Below are 15,104 nucleotides of genomic sequence, written 5' to 3'. Positions count from 1 at the left end.
TTGATGGATCTGCTGGGAATTTATGCGATTAAGAGTACAGCCCACTAAATATTAAAGATAATATCACGAATACTCTTATAAACGACGGATGGCCATCACTCGGTCTCGAGTGTTTCTTCACAGCCACGGATGGCTTATGGGTTCGAGTGTGTTTGAGTGGTAAGAGTGGTCTTGAATAGTCAATGTTCGGAGTCAGTTCTTTATGTCAAACAGACGCCTGGTGGTCGTGTGGTGAGGGGGCGGTGCGCGTCATACGTATTAGTCGCTCCTCTGTCGCCGTGGGGAATTTGGTTTGGATGCTCGGTCGGTAGGTGGCGCCCACAGCTCGCTCCTGGCGTGCAGTGTTGGGTCGTCACCTCGTCGCCAAACCGCGACGCTGGCGGCCAGCAGAGGGACCTCCGACTCGGCAGAGGTTGGCCGAGTTGAGCTGTCAAGCGGGTCTTGCCCGCCTGCAGAGGAGACGGGGAGCCGCTTGAGTCGAGCCCCGAGAGCCGGCTGAACTCGGCTGAGTCCCAGAAGCTGAAGAGTCGAGCCGACCCGTTGGTCGCAGCTCGCCCTTGAGTCGACCCGCTCGGTCAACTCCTGAGCCGACCCACTGGTCGAGCTCGGCTGGTGAGTTGACACTCCTGGTCGAACTGATTTCCAATGCTCAGGGTCCTTTCTTTTATGCCGAAAAATCCCTTTGGGTCCTGCCCACAAGGCGGGGTTTTCTTTTGATTTACTGTGTCAGGATCTGTCCGTGGGTAGGTGTGTTCATGTGTGTGTCCGTACGTCCGTGTGTCCTTGTGTGCATCACCCACGGCATATTCCGTTGTCATACTCCCTCCATAAAATCCATGAGCAAACAATCAGATGTTACAAATTGCCTCGAAGTCGTCTCTCTGTCTGGGTGCAATATTATCTCTTGTCTGGCCTTCTTCATGAACCAAAACACAGACGTTACAAATCGTCTCACAGGCGTCTCTGTCCGTGTTGCACGACCTGGAGGGAGGGGCACACTCCCTCCGATCCTCACAGCACACAAAGACATGGTTAAAAAGTTTTAAATTAACATTTGTCCCTTACCATTTCCCAGTTATGATTCTGTATGTAGCCTAAGGTGTGTCGTTTCCCATCGTGGTGCTTGACCCAAGTGGAGGTGCCTCCCCGAGCACATACACACTCCCATCCCGCGCTGCGGGGATACAAAGACGGCCGGGATCTCCCTTTCTCTCCGACCCTGGGTTTAACATCGCTCTTTTATTATGTATTTTATTTCGACCTGGTGGTGATTTATCCCGCTATCCTGGCTTTTCATAAGTTTTACTTTTGTCTTTTCATGCATAGGCTTATTATTATTAATTTATTTCCGATATCTTAGGTTAAGGGGTAAGTTTCTTGATCCTAGGAATTCGTATTCCTTGGTGTCTGCATGGTTATATAAGCGGAATATAGTTGACGGTGAATAGCGTTAACATTGATGTTATGTACGATATTATGTATTGTGATGTCTTTAACTTAACTTGTTGGTCGGCTTTACTGACATGAAGTTGCATTTCATAGCCTCGCAGTCTTTGCCTCACTCTGTCTCTGCTCGCCGTTGTTGTTGCTGTCCAGCTGACGCCGTTAACTCAAGGCCTCATTAATTTCCGTCACTCCTTGTAGGTGAGGGCGGTTGAACCTTGGAGTCAGTTCTGGTTTTTGTCTGCTTGCTTCTTCTGATGTCCCCTGACCCCGGGAGTTATTATTCCTACTTTTATGGCCTGTCGAAGCCCGACTCGCTGTTGCTGGGCTGGTGTCGCTGGGTTGGTGTCGTTCCCGGCTTTTGCTTACGTTTGCAGTTCGCCGTGCTCTTAATTTCCTTCCCTCTTCAACCTTATATCGACTATTCGCTCCTGTCTGGGTGCGATTCAATTTTGACTTAGGAAGGTTCTGATTGTCATATGCTTTGGGTCGAGTTGTATATTAAAGTATGGAAATAACATTTCATATTGACTTAATGATGGTGATGGTTCAGTAGGCGTAACTTGTGGCCTGGTTTAATTGGAGTGGGTGTGAATATCGATAACTTTAGCATATCCTGTTGTTAAATTCCGACTTTAACGTTACTTTAATAGCAATACAGAATTATTGAGCTTTTTGACTTAACTAGGCGAACGCGAACTCCTGGTGACCCCCGCAGCCTCGCTGTTCAGCTGAGCCTGCAGCCTTGAGAGAGAGACAACACTCTTATTCGTCTCACTGTGGTCATCCAACCTTCTGCTCTGGGAGTGTTATTCTTAATTTCAGGTCAAAGGCCCCCTCACGTTCAGCCGTGCAGGGTTGTTAATCAGCTCCCTCCCCTGTGCACACAGCGTTGCTGACCCACTTCATTTGACCACTCACCCTGGATTTAATAATTTAATTCCTTAAAACCATGCAGGATGGTTGGCTTTTTGCCTTAATTATGTCTGGCTGACTCTCCCACTGTCTCTGCCGCCTGCACGGGTGACATATGCCCGTTCATCAGGCCCCCTCCTTCCTTGAAGCAAGGTTGCAAATTCTGCCATCCTAGCCCTCCTCCAGTCCATTACTTAGTGACACCTGGTGTTTTGCAGTCTGCTGTGCTTTGGTGTGTTTTCATTCATTATATAAAAACAAGTAAAAAGATAATATATAAAAATATCATCAAACATTATTAATATCAATTTTGGAAGAAGGCTAATACACAACACATACCTCAGCATGCTGTGCAGCAAAAGTTGTGAAGATAAAAGCCAGGGCCAGTTCAAAATTGACCAATCCCCAAGAAAATGGTGCTTGGGCTCGTCCGGGATTTGAACCTGGGACCTTTCGCACCCGAAGAGAAAATCATGCCCCTAGACCAACGAGCCACACGTTTTCAACCAGTGAATAATGTATGAAAATGAGGTTCAATCAACACTTCGATTATCTCATGAGATGTAACTTTGCTGAGAGATAATAAACATTTTTGTCACAAATAAGTTTTAAAAATGTTCTTAATACAAGATGTTGGTTCAAAATGCATGGTTATAGACTTGCACGAAAAGCAATATCACTTTTCTATAACAAAAACAATGATATGGGAACCAATATTTAATGACATTTATAACTTGACTCACCACACACTCTAACAATCTATTGAGATGAATACAACTCAGGTCGCAGGAGTCTTCGTGTATTGTCCTTATGATGGCCGACTCATCCCAGAAAAATAAAACTACCGAGCTTGGATTCGGGAATTTCTTGCATTCAAAGCGAGAACCATACCCCGAGATCAACAAGCTACCTTTGTGTCCACATAACGCATAAATACGAGTACTTGTATACGAGGCTTCATGTAATAATCATAACTTTTGAATAGTAAACTGAAAGAGAATAGCACAATGAGTCAAGAATTTGCCCAGATTGAGTCAGGCACAAACCCTTTCAATGACGCGATTTCTTGAATTGCTTATTTTACACAAATTTTGATTTTAATCATGGTATCATCATTGGTGTCAAGATATTATCATGATTGCTAATTTATTGATGAACGAAGTAGTCCTTACGCTATGTCATTGATAGCATTGTTTGCCCATACCTCAGCATGCTGTGCAGCAAAAGTTGTGAAGATAAAAGCCAGGGCCAGTTCAAAATTGACCAATCCCCAAGAAAATGGTGCTTGGGCTCGTCCGGGATTTGAACCCGGGACCTCTCGCACCCGAAGCGAAAATCATACCCCTAGACCAGGGGTCTGCAACCTTTAAGACATAAAGAGCCACTTGGACCCGTTTCCGAAGGAAAAAATAAACTGGGAGCCGCAAAACCATTGCAACATTTAAAACAAATATAACACTGCATATATTGTTTCTTACCTTATTGCTATATACAGGATCGTGCAGTCAGCTGTCAATCTGAATAAAAAAAGGACTTTTTCACTTAACAATGTAAAATATATTTTTGCAAATTAATAGCTAAATTACCTGGTTAATGGGATTTTTGCTCCTGAACCTCAGTGCACAGTGTCTGCACATCAGGGCTGTAAGACGTCACCTTCATTTTCACACAGGCTTGCAAGCTGTCATCTGTGAGGCGTGATCGATGTTTGTTTTTAATATAGTTCATGTTGGAGAAGACCTGCTCACATACATATGTGGAGCCGAAGATCGACAGGACTCCAAATGCATACTTTTTCATGTTTATATAAGTGTTGGGGATGGCATTCCATGTTTCGAATACAAGTTTGTCCTGTTTGGGAAGGTTTTCAATATCACTCCATTTATGATTCTGAGCCAGAATGGCCTTCTGACGGGCAACATCCTCAAGAGTAGCGGTCAAGCATTTGAACTTGGACACCCATATATCTTTGTCGGCTATATCGGCCAGTTCCATCTCAAGATCAGGTTGACTTACACCTGCAAATGCAGTCATATTCAATAGGGATGGATCGATCGCCAGGGGAGTGACAGGGAAGGATAATGTCGTTTTTTCCTCTCTGAACTCACAGAATCGTTTCCCAAACGAACTTTGCATTGTGGTGATTGCAGACTTGAAATATTCCAAATTTATCGTATCATGACTTTGTTTGAACTCTCTCAAAGAGGGAAAGTGAGACAGTGTACCTCTCTGTAAATCTTTGACAAACACTGCCAACTTGCGCTCGAATGCCAAAACCTCCTCCAGCATGTGCAGGGCTGTGCCTCCTTTCCCCTGAAGGGTTGTATTTAGCGTGTTTAGATGTGCTGTCATGTCTACCATAAAATGTAATTTTTCCAGCCACTCTGGCTGTTCCAGCTCAGCAAAGGTGAGCTCTTTGCTGCCCAGGAAGGTTTTTACTTCTTCCAAACATGTGACAAAGCAACGGCAACGTTATTGCCTGTCACCGGGCGGGCAGTGTGGAGCGGAGCGGCGACCTGTCAGCAGCGGCAACGCCAGAGCAGGTGTCACAGTGCGCCTCCTCCCCTCGCTAGCATCCGCCCCGGAGCCGCGGTCAAGGTTCAAAAGAGCCGCATGCGGCTCCGGAGCCGCAGGTTGCCGACCCCTGCCCTAGACCAACGAGCCACACGTTTTCAACCAGTGAATAATGTATGAAAATGAGGTTAAATCAACACTTCGATTATCTCATGAGATGTAACTTTGCTGAGAGATAATGAACATTTTTGACCCAAATAAGTTTTGAAAATGTTCTTAATACAAGATGTTGGTTGAAAATGCATGGTTATAGACTTGCACGAAAAGCAATATCACTTTTCTATAACAAAAACAATGATATGGGAACCAATATTTAATGACATTTCTAACTTGACTCACCACACACTCTAACAATCTATTGAGATGAATACAACTCAGGTCACAGGAGTCTTCGTGTATTGTCCTTATGATGGCCGACTCATCCCAGAAAAATAAAACTACCGGGCTTGGATTCCGGAATTTCTTGCATTCAAAGCGAGAACCATACCCCGAGATCAACAAGCTACATTTGTGTCTACATAACGCATAAATACGAGTACTTGTATACGAGGCTTCATGTAAAAATCATAACTTTTGAATAGTAAACTGAAAGAGAATAGCACAATGAGTCAAGAATTTGCCCAGATTGAGTCAGGCACAAACCCTTTCAATGACGCGATTTCTTGAATTGCTTATTTTACACTAATTTAGATTTTAATCATGATATCATCATTGGTGTCAAGTTATTATCATGATATAAAGGCAATTGCTAATTTATTGATGAACGAAGGAGTCCCTACGCTATGTCATTGATAGTATTGATTGTCCATACCTCAGCATGCTGTGCAGCAAAAGTTGTGAAGATAAAAGCCAGGGCCAGTTCAAAATTGACCAATCCCCAAGAAAATGGTGCTTGGGCTCGTCCGGGATTTGAACCTGGGACCTTTCGCACCCGAAGAGAAAATCATGCCCCTAGACCAACGAGCCACACGTTTTCAACCAGTGAATAATGTATGAAAATGAGGTTCAATCAACACTTCGATTATCTCATGAGATGTAACTTTGCTGAGAGATAATAAACATTTTTGTCACAAATAAGTTTTAAAAATGTTCTTAATACAAGATGTTGGTTCAAAATGCATGGTTATAGACTTGCACGAAAAGCAATATCACTTTTCTATAACAAAAACAATGATATGGGAACCAATATTTAGTGACATTTATAACTTGACTCACCACACACTCTAACAATCTATTGAGATGAATACAACTCAGGTCGCAGGAGTCTTCGTGTATTGTCCTTATGATGGCCGACTCATCCCAGAAAAATAAAACTACCGGGCTTGGATTCGGGAATTTCTTGCATTCAAAGCGAGAACCATACCCCGAGATCAACAAGCTACCTTTGTGTCCACATAACGCATAAATACGAGTACTTGTATACGAGGCTTCATGTAAAAATCATAACTTTTGAATAGTAAACTGAAAGAGAATAGCACAATGAGTCAAGAATTTGCCCAGATTGAGTCAGGCACAAACCCTTTCAATGATGCGATTTCTTGAATTGCTTATTTTACACGAATTTTGATTTTAATCATGGTATCATCATTTGTGTCAAGATATTATCATGATTGCTAATTCATGGATGAACGAAGTAGTCCCTACGCTATGTCATTGATAGCATTGATTGCCCATACCTCAGCATGCTGTGCAGCAAAAGTTGTGAAGATAAAAGCCAGGGCCAGTTCAAAATTGACCAATCCCCAAGAAAATGGTGCTTGGGCTCGTCCGGGATTTGAACCCGGGACCTCTCGCACCCAAAGCGAGAATCATACCCCTAGACCAACGAGCCACTCATCTTCAAGCAGTGAATAATGTATGCAAATGAGGTTCAATCAACACTTCGATTATCTCATGAGATGTAACTTTGCTGAGAGATAATGAACATTTTTGACCCAAATAAGTTTTGAAAATGTTCTTAATACAAGATGTTGGTTGAAAATTGCACGAAAAGCAATATCACTTTTCTATGACAAAAACAATGATATGGGAACCAATATTTAATGACATTTCTAACTTGATTCACCACACACTCTAACAATCTATTGAGATGAATACAACTCAGGTCACAGGAGTCTTCGTGTATTGTCCTTATGATGGCCGACTCATCCCAGAAAAATAAAACTGCCGTGCTTGGATTCCGGAATTTCTTGCATTCAAAGCGAGAACCATACCCCGAGATCAACAAGCTACATTTGTGTCCACATAACGCATAAATACGAGTACTTGTATACGAGGCTTCATGTAAAAATCATAACTTTTGAATAGTAAACTGAAAGAGAATAGCACAATGAGTCAAGAATTTGCCCAGATTGAGTCAGGCACAAACCCTTTCAATGACGCGATTTCTTGAATTGCTTATTTTACACTAATTTAGATTTTAATCATGATATCATCATTGGTGTCAAGTTATTATGATGATATAAAGGCAATTGCTAATTTATTGATGAACGAAGGAGTCCCTACGCTATGTCATTGATAGTATTGATTGTCCATACCTCAGCATGCTGTGCAGCAAAAGTTGTGAAGATAAAAGCCAGGGCCAGTTCAAAATTGACCAATCCCCAAGAAAATGGTGCTTGGGCTCGTCCGGGATTTGAACCTGGGACCTTTCGCACCCGAAGAGAAAATCATGCCCCTAGACCAACGAGCCACACGTTTTCAACCAGTGAATAATGTATGAAAATGAGGTTCAATCAACACTTCGATTATCTCATGAAATGTAACTTTGCTGAGAGATAATGAACATTTTTGTCACAAATAAGTTTTAAAAATGTTCTTAATACAAGATGTTGGTTCAAAATGCATGGTTATAGACTTGCACGAAAAGCAATATCACTTTTCTATAACAAAAACAATGATATGGGAACCAATATTTAATGACATTTATAACTTGACTCACCACACACTCTAACAATCTATTGAGATGAATACAACTCAGGTCGCAGGAGTCTCCGTGTATTGTCCTTATGATGGCCGACTCATCCCAGAAAAATAAAACTACCGAGCTTGGATTCGGGAATTTCTTGCATTCAAAGCGAGAACCATACCCCGAGATCAACAAGCTACCTTTGTGTCCACATAACGCATAAATACGAGTACTTGTATACGAGGCTTCATGTAATAATCATAACTTTTGAATAGTAAACTGAAAGAGAATAGCACAATGAGTCAAGAATTTGCCCAGATTGAGTCAGGCACAAACCCTTTCAATGACGCGATTTCTTGAATTGCTTATTTTACACAAATTTTGATTTTAATCATGGTATCATCATTGGTGTCAAGATATTATCATGATTGCTAATTTATTGATGAACGAAGTAGTCCTTACGCTATGTCATTGATAGCATTGTTTGCCCATACCTCAGCATGCTGTGCAGCAAAAGTTGTGAAGATAAAAGCCAGGGCCAGTTCAAAATTGACCAATCCCCAAGAAAATGGTGCTTGGGCTCGTCCGGGATTTGAACCCGGGACCTCTCGCACCCGAAGCGAAAATCATACCCCTAGACCAACGGGCCACACGTTTTCAACCAGTGAATAATGTATGAAAATGAGGTTAAATCAACACTTCGATTATCTCATGAGATGTAACTTTGCTGAGAGATAATGAACATTTTTGACCCAAATAAGTTTTGAAAATGTTCTTAATACAAGATGTTGGTTGAAAATGCATGGTTATAGACTTGCACGAAAAGCAATATCACTTTTCTATAACAAAAACAATGATATGGGAACCAATATTTAATGACATTTCTAACTTGACTCACCACACACTCTAACAATCTATTGAGATGAATACAACTCAGGTCACAGGAGTCTTCGTGTATTGTCCTTATGATGGCCGACTCATCCCAGAAAAATAAAACTACCGGGCTTGGATTCCGGAATTTCTTGCATTCAAAGCGAGAACCATACCCCGAGATCAACAAGCTACATTTGTGTCCACATAACGCATAAATACGAGTACTTGTATACGAGGCTTCATGTAAAAATCATAACTTTTGAATAGTAAACTGAAAGAGAATAGCACAATGAGTCAAGAATTTGCCCAGATTGAGTCAGGCACAAACCCTTTCAATGACGCGATTTCTTGAATTGCTTATTTTACACTAATTTAGATTTTAATCATGATATCATCATTGGTGTCAAGTTATTATCATGATATAAAGGCAATTGCTAATTTATTGATGAACGAAGGAGTCCCTACGCTATGTCATTGATAGTATTGATTGTCCATACCTCAGCATGCTGTGCAGCAAAAGTTGTGAAGATAAAAGCCAGGGCCAGTTCAAAATTGACCAATCCCCAAGAAAATGGTGCTTGGGCTCGTCCGGGATTTGAACCTGGGACCTTTCGCACCCGAAGAGAAAATCATGCCCCTAGACCAACGAGCCACACGTTTTCAACCAGTGAATAATGTATGAAAATGAGGTTCAATCAACACTTCGATTATCTCATGAGATGTAACTTTGCTGAGAGATAATAAACATTTTTGTCACAAATAAGTTTTAAAAATGTTCTTAATACAAGATGTTGGTTCAAAATGCATGGTTATAGACTTGCACGAAAAGCAATATCACTTTTCTATAACAAAAACAATGATATGGGAACCAATATTTAGTGACATTTATAACTTGACTCACCACACACTCTAACAATCTATTGAGATGAATACAACTCAGGTCGCAGGAGTCTTCGTGTATTGTCCTTATGATGGCCGACTCATCCCAGAAAAATAAAACTACCGAGCTTGGATTCGGGAATTTCTTGCATTCAAAGCGAGAACCATACCCCGAGATCAACAAGCTACCTTTGTGTCCACATAACGCATGAATATGAGTACTTGTATACGAGGCTTCATGTAATAATCATAACTTTTGAATAGTAAACTGAAAGAGAATAGCACAATGAGTCAAGAATTTGCCCAGATTGAGTCAGGCACAAACCCTTTCAATGACGCGATTTCTTGAATTGCTTATTTTACACAAATTTTGATTTTAATCATGGTATCATCATTGGTGTCAAGATATTATCATGATTGCTAATTTATGGATGAACGAAGTAGTCCTTACGCTATGTCATTGATAGCATTGTTTGCCCATACCTCAGCATGCTGTGCAGCAAAAGTTGTGAAGATAAAAGCCAGGGCCAGTTCAAAATTGACCAATCCCCAAGAAAATGGTGCTTGGGCTCGTCCGGGATTTGAACCCGGGACCTCTCGCACCCGAAGCGAAAATCATACCCCTAGACCAACGAGCCACACGTTTTCAACCAGTGAATAATGTATGAAAATGAGGTTAAATCAACACTTCGATTATCTCATGAGATGTAACTTTGCTGAGAGATAATGAACATTTTTGACCCAAATAAGTTTTGAAAATGTTCTTAATACAAGATGTTGGTTGAAAATGCATGGTTATAGACTTGCACGAAAAGCAATATCACTTTTCTATAACAAAAACAATGATATGGGAACCAATATTTAATGACATTTCTAACTTGACTCACCACACACTCTAACAATCTATTGAGATGAATACAACTCAGGTCACAGGAGTCTTCGTGTATTGTCCTTATGATGGCCGACTCATCCCAGAAAAATAAAACTACCGGGCTTGGATTCCGGAATTTCTTGCATTCAAAGCGAGAACCATACCCCGAGATCAACAAGCTACCTTTGTGTCCACATAACGCATAAATACGAGTACTTGTATACGAGGCTTCATGTAAAAATCATAACTTTTGAATAGTAAACTGAAAGAGAATAGCACAATGAGACAAGAATTTGCCCATATTGAGTCAGGCACAAACCCTTTCAATGATGCGATTTCTTGAATTGCTTATTTTACACGAATTTTGATTTTAATCATGGTATCATCATTGGTGTCAAGATATTATCATGATTGCTAATTTATGGATGAACGAAGTAGTCCCTACGCTATGTCATTGATAGCATTGATTGTCCATACCTCAGCATGCTGTGCAGCAAAAGTTGTGAAGATAAAAGCCAGGGCCAGTTCAAAATTGACCAATCCCCAAGAAAATGGTGCTTGGGCTCGTCCGGGATTTGAACCCAGGACCTCTCGCACCCGAAGCGCAAATCATACCCCTAGACCCACGAGCCACTCGTTTTCAACCAGTGAATAATGAATGAAAATGAGGTTAAATCAACACTTCGATTATCTCATGAGATGTAACTTTGCTGAGAGATAATGAACATTTTTGACCCAAATAAGTTTTGAAAATGTTCTTAATACAAGATGTTGGTTGAAAATGCATGGTTATAGACTTGCACGAAAAGCAATATCACTTTTCTATAACAAAAACAATGATATGGGAACCAATATTTAATGACATTTCTAACTTGACTCACCACACACTCTAACAATCTATTGAGATGAATACAACTCAGGTCGCAGGAGTCTTCGTGTATTGTCCTTATGATGGCCGACTCATCCCAGAAAAATAAAACTACCGAGCTTGGATTCGGGAATTTCTTGCATTCAAAGCGAGAACCATACCCCGAGATCAACAAGCTACCTTTGTGTCCACATAACGCATAAATACGAGTACTTGTATACGAGGCTTCATGTAATAATCATAACTTTTGAATAGTAAACTGAAAGAGAATAGCACAATGAGTCAAGAATTTGCCCAGATTGAGTCAGGCACAAACCCTTTCAATGACGCGATTTCTTGAATTGCTTATTTTACACAAATTTTGATTTTAATCATGGTATCATCATTGGTGTCAAGATATTATCATGATTGCTAATTTATTGATGAACTAAGTAGTCCTTACGCTATGTCATTGATAGCATTGTTTGCCCATACCTCAGCATGCTGTGCAGCAAAAGTTGTGAAGATAAAAGCCAGGGCCAGTTCAAAATTGACCAATCCCCAAGAAAATGGTGCTTGGGCTCGTCCGGGATTTGAACCCGGGACCTCTCGCACCCGAAGCGAAAATCATACCCCTAGACCAACGAGCCACACGTTTTCAACCAGTGAATAATGTATGAAAATGAGGTTAAATCAACACTTCGATTATCTCATGAGATGTAACTTTGCTGAGAGATAATGAACATTTTTGACCCAAATAAGTTTTGAAAATGTTCTTAATACAAGATGTTGGTTGAAAATGCATGGTTATAGACTTGCACGAAAAGCAATATCACTTTTCTATAACAAAAACAATGATATGGGAACCAATATTTAATGACATTTCTAACTTGACTCACCACACACTCTAACAATCTATTGAGATGAATACAACTCAGGTCACAGGAGTCTTCGTGTATTGTCCTTATGATGGCCGACTCATCCCAGAAAAATAAAACTACCGGGCTTGGATTCCGGAATTTCTTGCATTCAAAGCGAGAACCATACCCCGAGATCAACAAGCTACATTTGTGTCCACATAACGCATAAATACGAGTACTTGTATACGAGGCTTCATGTAAAAATCATAACTTTTGAATAGTAAACTGAAAGAGAATAGCACAATGAGTCAAGAATTTGCCCAGATTGAGTCAGGCACAAACCCTTTCAATGACGCGATTTCTTGAATTGCTTATTTTACACTAATTTAGATTTTAATCATGATATCATCATTGGTGTCAAGTTATTATCATGATATAAAGGCAATTGCTAATTTATTGATGAACGAAGGAGTCCCTACGCTATGTCATTGATAGTATTGATTGTCCATACCTCAGCATGCTGTGCAGCAAAAGTTGTGAAGATAAAAGCCAGGGCCAGTTCAAAATTGACCAATCCCCAAGAAAATGGTGCTTGGGCTCGTCCGGGATTTGAACCTGGGACCTTTCGCACCCGAAGAGAAAATCATGCCCCTAGACCAACGAGCCACACGTTTTCAACCAGTGAATAATGTATGAAAATGAGGTTCAATCAACACTTCGATTATCTCATGAGATGTAACTTTGCTGAGAGATAATGAACATTTTTGACCCAAATAAGTTTTGAAAATGTTCTTAATACAAGATGTTGGTTGAAAATGCATGGTTATAGACTTGCACGAAAAGCAATATCACTTTTCTATAACAAAAACAATGATATGGGAACCAATATTTAGTGACATTTATAACTTGACTCACCACACACTCTAACAATCTATTGAGATGAATACAACTCAGGTCACAGGAGTCTTCGTGTATTGTCCTTATGATGGCCGACTCATCCCAGAAAAATAAAACTACCGGGCTTGGATTCCGGAATTTCTTGCATTCAAAGCGAGAACCATACCCCGAGATCAACAAGCTACCTTTGTGTCCACATAACGCATAAATACGAGTACTTGTATACGAGGCTTCATGTAAAAATCATAACTTTTGAATAGTAAACTGAAAGAGAATAGCACAATGAGACAAGAATTTGCCCATATTGAGTCAGGCACAAACCCTTTCAATGATGCGATTTCTTGAATTGCTTATTTTACACGAATTTTGATTTTAATCATGGTATCATCATTGGTGTCAAGATATTATCATGATTGCTAATTTATGGATGAACGAAGTAGTCCCTACGCTATGTCATTGATAGCATTGATTGTCCATACCTCAGCATGCTGTGCAGCAAAAGTTGTGAAGATAAAAGCCAGGGCCAGTTCAAAATTGACCAATCCCCAAGAAAATGGTGCTTGGGCTCGTCCGGGATTTGAACCCAGGACCTCTCGCACCCGAAGCGCAAATCATACCCCTAGACCCACGAGCCACTCGTTTTCAACCAGTGAATAATGAATGAAAATGAGGTTAAATCAACACTTCGATTATCTCATGAGATGTAACTTTGCTGAGAGATAATGAACATTTTTGACCCAAATAAGTTTTGAAAATGTTCTTAATACAAGATGTTGGTTGAAAATGCATGGTTATAGACTTGCACGAAAAGCAATATCACTTTTCTATAACAAAAACAATGATATGGGAACCAATATTTAATGACATTTCTAACTTGACTCACCACACACTCTAACAATCTATTGAGATGAATACAACTCAGGTCGCAGGAGTATTCGTGTATTGTCCCTATGATGGCCGACTCATCCCAGAAAAATAAAACTACCAGGCTTGGATTCCTGAATTTCTTGCATTCAAAGCGAGAACCATACCCCGAGATCAACAAGCTACCTTTGTGTCCACATAACGCATAAATACGAGTACTTGTATACGAGGCTTCATGTAAAAATCATAACTTTTGAATAGTAAACTGACAGAGAATAGGACAATGAGTCAAGAATTTCGACAGCTTGAGTCAGGCACAAACCCTTTCAATGATGCGTTTCTTGAATTGCTTATTTTACACTAATTTAGATTTTAATCATGATATCATCATTGGTGTCAAGTTATTATCATGATATAAAGGCAATTGCTAATTTATTGATGAACGAAGGAGTCCCTACGCTATGTCATTGATAGCATTGATTGCCCATACCTCAGCATGCTGTGCAGGAAAAGTTGTGAAGATAAAAGCCAGGGCCAGTTCAAAATTGACCAATCCCCAAGAAAATGGTGCTTGGGCTCGTCCGGGATTTGAACCCGGGACCTCTCGCACCCGAAGCGAAAATCATACCCCTAGACCAACGAGCCACACGTTTTCAACCAGTGAATAATGTATGAAAATTAGGTTAAATCAACACTTCGATTATCTCATGAGATGTAACTTTGCTGAGAGATAATGAACATTTTTGACCCAAATAAGTTTTGAAAATGTTCTTAATACAAGATGTTGGTTGAAAATGCATGGTTATAGACTTGCACGAAAAGCAATATCACTTTTCTATAACAAAACAATGATATGGGAACCAATATTTAATGACATTTCTAACTTGACTCACCACACACTCTAACAATCTATTGAGATGAATACAACTCAGGTCGCAGGAGTCTTCGTGTATTGTCCCTATGATGGCCGACTCATCCCAGAAAAATAAAACTACCAGGCAAAGAATCCGGAACTTCTTGCATTCAAAGCGAGAACCATACCCCGAGACCAACAAGCTACCTTTGTGTCGACATAACGCATAAATACGAGTACTTGTATACGAGGCTTCATGTAAAAATCATAACTTTTGAATAGTAAACTGACAGAGAATAGGACAATGAGTCAAGAATTTG

At 40.4% G+C, this 15,104-nt stretch overlaps 5 non-coding genes across 5 annotated transcripts; all 5 read right to left on the bottom strand.

Moving 5' to 3' along the window:
- Positions 1-6,691: 6,691 nt before the first annotated feature.
- TRNAP-UGG (transfer RNA proline (anticodon UGG)) lies at positions 6,692-6,763 on the bottom strand. Its single transcript has one exon. It is a non-coding gene; the product is annotated as a tRNA-Pro (tRNA).
- Positions 6,764-8,417: 1,654 nt separating this feature from the next.
- On the bottom strand, positions 8,418-8,489 carry TRNAP-CGG (transfer RNA proline (anticodon CGG)). The gene has a single exon. It is a non-coding gene; the product is annotated as a tRNA-Pro (tRNA).
- Positions 8,490-10,158: 1,669 nt separating this feature from the next.
- Positions 10,159-10,230, bottom strand: TRNAP-CGG (transfer RNA proline (anticodon CGG)). The gene has a single exon. It is a non-coding gene; the product is annotated as a tRNA-Pro (tRNA).
- A 1,658-nt stretch (positions 10,231-11,888) lies between these two features.
- On the bottom strand, positions 11,889-11,960 carry TRNAP-CGG (transfer RNA proline (anticodon CGG)). Its single transcript has one exon. It is a non-coding gene; the product is annotated as a tRNA-Pro (tRNA).
- Positions 11,961-14,504: 2,544 nt separating this feature from the next.
- On the bottom strand, positions 14,505-14,576 carry TRNAP-CGG (transfer RNA proline (anticodon CGG)). Its single transcript has one exon. It is a non-coding gene; the product is annotated as a tRNA-Pro (tRNA).
- Between the last annotated feature and the right edge of the window lie 528 nt (positions 14,577-15,104).

This window comes from Lampetra fluviatilis, chromosome 24 (genome assembly GCF_964198595.1).
Source record: "Lampetra fluviatilis chromosome 24, kcLamFluv1.1, whole genome shotgun sequence".
Classification (NCBI taxonomy): Eukaryota; Metazoa; Chordata; class Hyperoartia; order Petromyzontiformes; family Petromyzontidae; genus Lampetra; species Lampetra fluviatilis.
This window is presented reverse-complemented; position numbering and strand designations above follow the sequence as displayed.